Source organism: Saimiri boliviensis, chromosome 10, assembly GCF_048565385.1.
Source record: "Saimiri boliviensis isolate mSaiBol1 chromosome 10, mSaiBol1.pri, whole genome shotgun sequence".
Classification (NCBI taxonomy): Eukaryota; Metazoa; Chordata; class Mammalia; order Primates; family Cebidae; genus Saimiri; species Saimiri boliviensis.
The window spans coordinates 35315310-35323590 of NC_133458.1; the positions used below are offsets into that span (position 1 = coordinate 35315310).

The window sequence follows — 8281 nt, forward strand, 5'->3', positions numbered from 1 at the left end:
GTGCAAATGTATAGTGATCTTAGCATTCTAGATTTTCACCATCTTAAAGTAACTCAGGCTAACAAAACTTCACTTATAGGATGAATTGGGAAAAGGCTCTCTAAAATAACTAGAAGCCTGCATTATCAATAATTTCCATGAAACTTTTAAATTATTTTCAAATAAAAACTCTTATCAAAACACAAATTTAAGCAACGACAAGCCTCTTTACTGTCAGATTTTCCATTACATTTTTATGTGCAAATAAATATTTCTGAAATAACTGAAAAACTTATTAAGTTAGCTGTTCATATGGTAAGAATGCCTCCAAACATGCTCTATCTATCTATCTATCGATTGATCGATTGATCTTTCCATCAATAATCTGCCACCCACTGTAATTGGGACAAATATAGAATTAATATGATTCTAGTGTGTGACAGGAAAACTACTATAGGTTGTTAAATTTCTGTTCCTTTTTCCTCTTAGGTTGAGACGTAGACTTAAGATTTCAGCTTCCCTTACAGTGGGATGAGGTCACGTGACTGAGTTCTGGTCCATGAATGTGAGTAAAGGTGATGTTTGCCACTTAGAGTCTTGATGTATAAGAATACTCTTGGTAATACTTTTTTCTCAATCTCTTGCCTCACCAGGTGAACAAGAGCTGTCAGAAGACTAAGGCCTTAGAAAATGGGAAAGCTACAGGGTCAAAAGGATCCTGGCCACTGAATAACTGTATAGCTTTTTGCTGGTCCACACCGAAGGTATGTAACTAATAAATAAATGTTTCTTATGTTAAACCACTGAGATTTAAGAATTATTTGCAATAGTTATTAGCCTACCCTGGCAAATTCAAGCAAAACATAGGATTCCTACTAAAAGGTATGAAAAGATGAACTTAAAATCTTCTTGTTTAAGACACAGACCAAAATTGAAGATGCATTTTCTTTCCTTCCTTATCTATGTGTTGTAGGAATGTATCCTCAGAGATAAGTAAATTGTATTTATTAGAAAATAGTGTTCTTTAAAAGATAAACTGTTGAATTGAATCAAGAAATTCTTAGAAAAAAAGCACATTCAGGAAAGCGGTCTTGGCTGATACATAGGGGCACAGATCCAATTATTATTTGGATCTGATCTTCCCTCACTTTAGTTATCCCTGAGTCCTAGTTTTCTACTTCTGCCTCAGCCTCTCAGTCTTCTAGTCCCATTATTATTCTGGAGCATTAATATTCCATCTCTGACTGCACACCATCAGAATAGTCCTGTTTTCCATTTTTCTTTTCCTTTTTACTATAAGTAGAAAAGAACTTATTTTGCTGAATGGTGGCTACAATTAGTGTGTGTGGATTATCATGTTCATCTGGATTTGCTACACTAATCAGACTAATTTATAGACTACAGAATATGGAAGGTATTTTTCAGATGATTAATACCTACATTTTTTTCTTTGTGACTTATCAGTATAGTAGATCTAAATTCCTTGTATCAGACACAAAAGAAGATAAAGAGTAAAATAACATTTTAGTCCTGAAAATTGCCATAGAATATAAAGCTCCTTTTAAGTACATTTAAACCACAAGATATGAATCTATAAAGTACATTTATGTTTTAAGAAATGCATCTATAATGTCCCCAATAATTTAATAAAATTAAAGTAGGGTCATATTCTGAAATCATGGTTTCCTACACTTTTCTTTACAAAGAACTCTACTTGCTTTCCAAGAATATTTGCATCTCCCTAAAATTAATGTTGATGTCTGAATTTCTATGACCTCAGCATGTGACCTTATTTGTAAATAGAGTCATGAAAGATGTAAGTAGTTAAGATGAAGTCATACTGAAATAGGATAGGCTCCTAATCCAATATGACTGTCCTTATGAAAAAGGAAAAATTGGGGACAGACACACACAGGTAGAATACAATGCAGAAATGAAGGCAGAGATCAGGTGAGAGACAGCAAACAACCAGCAGCTGGGAGAGAGGCATAGAACAGATTTTCCTTCATACATCTCAGAATGGCCAAGTTTGATGATGCCCTGGTCTCAAACTTTTAGCCTCCAGAACTGTGAGATAACAAATTTCTGTTGCTTAAGCCTCCCAACTTGTGGTACCTTGTTTTGGGAGCTGGAGCAAATAAATAGACATTAAAAACAAGAGCCCTGGGCTCAGCACACTCACTGTGACTGTGCTATCAGAGTTATTCCTAAGACTCCCCCACTCAATACAAAAACAAAAAAAACAACAACAAAAACAGTGAATGATCTTGGTAGGCCCACACTCTGGGTATCTGAGACTTTTGGGGAAGAATGATATAATGTGATATGGTGGTTTTATGTTATGTAGATACAATCATTTAATGTCTCTCATTTACTAAGGGTCATCTGCACGCTAGCAATTGTTCAGGAAGTACGGAATTTAAAAAAGTGAAGATGTCTGCCCTCATAGAGCTAGCAAAAGGAAGACATAATAAACAAGTTAAAAAAAAGGAATAAAGATAACTTTGTAAAACAGTAAGGACATTGAACAAAACAAGAATAACATGACAGTGACTGGAGTGTTTTAAGGAAAATTGTCAGAAAAGACCTATGTAAGGAGGAAACATCTGACTGGAGGCCTGAATTATGAGATGGGGCCAGTTTTGAAAGGCCAGAGCAAGAACATTCCAGGCAAAGGAAATGGGGAGTGGCAAGGCCCTAAGGAAGAAACACACTAGGTACTCCAGGAACATGAAGACGACTCCGTGGCAGGTCTTAGTGAATAAGAGGGGAGTAGTAAAAGCTGAAGTTTAAAAGGCAGATGTCACTTTTGCTGAACTATGGCATACAGATTGGATTTCATTCAAAGTATAATGGGAAGACTTTAGGAGATTTTAAGCAGGAGCTAACCTGACCAATTTAGGTTTTAAAGAGCCAGACTTGTAGGAAATTAAGACTAAAAGAAGAGAAACCTTCTTTTGCAATAGTCAAGATGAGTGATGATGGTGAATCCAACCAAGATGGTTTCAGTGCACATGGCAGAAACAATAGGACTTGTAGTGAGGAGTGAGAGAATGAGAAGAATGAAAGATGATTGTAGAATGAAGCTTGACACATTTCATGGGTGGTAGTGCCATCAACAAGGTAGGGAAGATTGGGGAGAATCAGGTGATATATATCTCAAGGTTATCACTCACTAGATGATATACGGTCACAGGACTGGATACGATCATGGAAGAGGAGAGTGCAGTTAGAAGCAAGATGTGGCCCTTGTGCTGAGCCATGGAGCAAACAACATGTAGAGGTTTTCAAGAGAGAAAATCAACAAATCAGACTGAAAAGAAGAGCCTGTGAGGTGGAAGGAAAACCCAGCAAAAATGGTGTCATAACATCTATGAGATGGAAGAATATAAGGTGGAGGTCAAATGCTACAAAGTGGTTATTAAAATAAGGACTGGGAAGTACTGATTAGATATGGCAAATTTTGATATATATTATAAAATAACAAAAAATGATGCTCAGACATTTAATAACAGTGTAGTTGGTTTTGGTAAGCTGATGGTATGAGGAACCCTGCAGACAGGGAAGACAGGAAAATATTTAAGATAAGGGTTTTGTTAAAGTTCTAATTAAAGAGAGAGAAGAAACCACCAAGAAGGATATGTTTTTTTAAAAAAATTATATGTGTGTTTCTTTGTTTTGTTATGTTTCATTTTAGTAGCAATATTGAGAGATCCTTCCCTTTCAAGGAAACAAGAGTTATATTTATTTGAGGAAGTTTTTTTCCCTCTTTTTCTTGAAGAAATTAGATTGGAGAGACAGAATGGTCTCTCATAAAAATTTTGTAGATCAACTTAAGTAGTTGAAATGTTATTCCACATGGATGGAAAGATAATTTCATTAAGGAAATGAATTACATATTTTGATTCATATATATTCGCATAAAAATAATTTTTATAAGATTTTTTCAAATTCAGAAGTATTACAAATTCCTTGTAACACATTAAGCTCATTGAGGTTAACCTAACTGTGTGGTTTTGTCAACTTAAAACAACACATGACTGGATGTAACATAAAGGCCCTATCTTATCTACTCTGGAAGGTAGAATATTGAAGAATAAGAAAAAATATTTGAGAATTGACATGGGTTTCAGTAAAAAATGATAGAATATATCTGTATTTTTCTCACTCTTTGTTAAATTGAAAGATAACATTGTACGATTCTGTGTATAACATGATGTTTCGAAGTACCTATACATTGTTGAATAGTTATATCAAGCTAATTAATGATTGCCTTTTCTCACATAGTTATTTTTTGTGGTCATTTCTTATTGGTCATGAAATCCCAATGAAAGTGACTCAAGAGGCCGGGCACAGTGGCTCACGCCTGCAATCCCACCACTTTGGGAGGCCGACGTGGGCAGATCACAAGGTCCAGAGATCGAGACCATTCTGGCCAACATGGTGAAACCCTGTCTTTACTAAAAATACAAAAAATTAGTGGGGCATGGTAGTTTGTGCCTGTAGTCTCAGCTACTTGGGCGGCTGAGGCAGGAGAATTGCTTGAAACTGGAAAACGGAAGTTGCAGTGAGCCGGGATCGTGCTGCTGCACTCCAGCCTGGTGATAGAGAACGACTCTTAAAAAAAGAAAAAAGAAAAAAAGAAAATGACTCAAGAGTGAAACGTGCCATGTTACCTTAATGTGCTCTTGTTTGTCTTCTGTGTTGCTTGTATAACTTTAAAGTTTTTCAAAAATTTTTTTAACTTTGTGTTTTAGGGGTACATGTGTAAGTTGGTTATGCAGATGAATTGCATGTCATGGGGGTTTGCTGTATCTATTACTTCATCACCAAGGTAATAAACATAGTATCCAATAGGTAGTTTTTCTATTATCACTAAAGTTTTTAAACTGTGATCTCTAAATATCAGCTTTTCCAAAAACTAGGGTGAAATTTTCAGAATGAACTCAGATAATACATGGAAACAGATGAATTGCATTGCATAGATTGTTTTAAAAGTGTAACAGCCTCATTGTTTGGCATATAAAACCAAAAGCCTAAAATCGTGTTAACTTAGGTCTCGGAGTGAAACATAATTTAGCTAACATGAATACCTAATGCCCTGAGAACTTTTCACTTATCTCCTTTTCACTATGCTCTATAATGGCTTTCACAAGAAGCTAACTAAAAAACGAAAACGCGAACTCTTAGATTAGTTTTCTAACGGTCTTTAAGAGCATCATGATTAACTTCTACTTAAGTATATACTTTTGTAAGTATACTGGTGCTGACCACATACAATGTTGATTTCTTAGTACAATGATGTCTATCCTTGAATTATGAGTGCTATTGCTAAATTATTAGAAAAAGAATTTAGCTGAAATAATATAATTTTTAAAACTTTTCAGATAAAACATGCCACACACAAAAAAACATATTTTTCCCTTGGATAGGACCCCAAGTTAGGTTTAAGCATGTTTGTTTTACATACCTATGCTACTAAACACCTAGGTTGTATGGTACAGCCTACTGATTGCTCCTAAGATTTCAATGGGTTCAGTAGCTTACTGGGCTGAATACTGTGAGCAGTTGTAACACGTGGCATTTGTGTGTATCTAAACATAGAAAAGGTAGAGTAATCATATGGTATGAAAGACAAAAAATGGCATGCCTGTCTAGGGCACTTGCTGAATGGAGCCTGCAGGACTGAATGTTGCTCTGGGTGAGTCAGCAGTAAGTGGTGAGTTAATCTGAAGGCCTAGGACATTCCTGTACACCTCTGCAGACTTTACAAACACTGTACACTTAGGCTACACTAATTTGAAAACATTTTCCTTCTTCAATAATAAATTTACCTTAGCTTATTATAACATTTTTACTTCATAAACTTTCAATTTTTTTAAACTTGTAATAACACTTAGCTTATAACACACATTGTATAGCTATACAAAAATACTTTTATGTCCTTCTCTAAAGGTTGTTTCTATTTTTAAAATGTTTTATTTTTACTTTTTAATTTTTAAACTTTTTTGTTAAAAACTAAGACACAAACACACAGACACCTAGACCTACACATGATTAAGATCATCACAATCACTGTCTTCTACCTCCACATCTTGTCCCACTGGAAGGTGGTAAGAGCCAATATCACCCATGGAGTGCTCATCACCTATGATAACAATGCCTTCTGGAATACCTTCTGAAGGATCTGGCTAAGGGAATTTTGCAGTTAACTTAAAAAAAAAAGTAGAAGGAGTACACTCTAAAGCAATGAGAGAAGTATAGTATAGTGAACATAAACCAGTAATGCAGTCATTTATTATCATTGCCTACTATTATGTAATGTATATAATTTTATGTGCCATACTTTTATACAACTGATGACACAATAGGCTTGTTTACATCAGCATCACCACAAACATGTGAGTCATAATGTGTTCCACTGTGATACTGAGACAGCCCTGACGTCCACAGGTAATAGGAGTTTTGGACCTCCGTTATAATCTTATGGGACCACATTCTTGATGCAGTCCATCAGTAACCAAAATATCATTATGTGGCCCATCATTGTATTTGGTTAAATATCACTCTAGGTGTGTTTGTGAGAGTATTTCTGGATGATATTAACATTTTAATGAGTAGACTGAGTAAAGTGAATTGTCTTTCCCAATGTTGGTGAGCCTTATCTAATCTGTTGAAGGCTTGAATAGAACAAAAGGCTGAATAACAAAAAATTCACTCTCTGCTTGACTGTATTCAAGTTAGGACAGGTCTTCTCCTGCCTTTGGACTCAGACTCAGACTGGAACTTCCACCATCAGCTCTCTTGCTTCTCAGGTGTTCAGAGACTCAAAATGGAACCATATCATTTGTTCTACTGAGTCTCCAGTTTGCCAACTGCAGATCCTGGGACTTGCCAGCCTCTATAATCACACAAACCAATTTCTTATAGAAAACAAATTTCTCTCTCTCTCAATATCTCTCTCTCTCTCTCTCTCTCTCGTTCTCACTCTCGCTCTCTCTCTCTCTCTCTGTGTGTGTGTGTGTGTGTGTGTGTGTATGTATTTATACTCTGATTGTTTCTTTGAAGATCCTTGACTAATACAATGAAATTATTCATCACAAATAGAGAAGAGCAATGAAATAAAATGTCTATATTTACCACACTACCTTAAGTCAAAACCAATTTGAAATCATTTTTCTGATGCCTCAGGGTGCATTAGAAGTAACAAACTGGGCCAGGCACTCCTGTAATCCCAGGGGACTAAGGTGAGTCGATCACTTGAGCCTAGGAATTTTAGATCAGCCTGAAAAACATGGTGAAACTGCATCTCTACTAAAAATACAAAAAATTATCTAGGCATGGCAGCATGCACCTGTAGTCCCCACTACTTAGGAGGCTCAGGTGGGATGATCACCTGAGACTGGAAAGTCAAGGCTACATGCAGTGAGCCATAATTGTACCATTGCACCCCAGCCTGAGAGACAAGAGTCAGACTCTGTCTCAGAGACAGAGAGAGAGAGAGAGAGAGAAAAGAGAGTGAGCGAGAGAATTAATGAAATAATCATTAAGAAAACATTCTATATTTAAAAATGGAACCATTTTGTGAGCTGGTATTATTGTGAATAAGAATAAACTATGGCCAAAAAATACAAAACTGAAAAAGCAGTTACATGTAAATATTCATTTGGAATATGAACTGTAATTGAACATGTTGAAATAGAATTGAACTGTTTTTTAAAAAACTTCATATGTATTATTTTATATTAAGCTTTATCTTTATTGATGGTATCATACTGGAGTACAGTTAGAAAAAATATACCATTGTTTTTAACATGGCAGATGTTATTTAAAAATTTTCTGAACTTTGTTGAAAAAGGCAACAAACCAAAATAAGTATCTGTAGTTGTTAATGCCCTCTCTGTCAAATATTCATAGTTCTAAAAGCATAGGATGTTAATTTTCTTGCTGGACAAAGAAGAGAGATAAATGGAATGCCTTTCATGGGATGCAAAAATCACATGCACAACATTGATAGCAATAACTTCTAGTTTTCAGTGCAACTATAACAAAATTCAAAGCCTTTCTGATATTTTATGTTTTGGATGTGTTCTTTTTTTTTTTTTTTCTTTCTGTAAGCTCTGTCCATGGTGTTGAGAAATTTCATGATTCTTTATGTGGCCACTGATAGAGTCTGGAGTCTGTGATGCACAGCTCTATTTCTTTAGCTGTTTTCTGCTATACTAGCATAATATGAAACACTGTACTTATAATAATCTGTCTTGAATCATCTTGTATTTTTTAAAAATGAGATTTGCTTATT

At 35.3% G+C, this 8281-nt stretch overlaps 1 long non-coding RNA gene across 1 annotated transcript in view; it reads left to right on the forward strand.

The window, feature by feature from the left end:
- Window positions 1-536, forward strand: part of LOC141580171 (uncharacterized) — a 202579-nt gene extending 202043 nt beyond the window's left edge. The window contains exon 3 of the long non-coding RNA XR_012512261.1: window positions 469-536. This is a non-coding gene — a long non-coding RNA (uncharacterized LOC141580171). The remainder of the gene's footprint in view (window positions 1-468) is intronic.
- The last annotated feature ends 7745 nt before the right edge of the window (window positions 537-8281 follow it).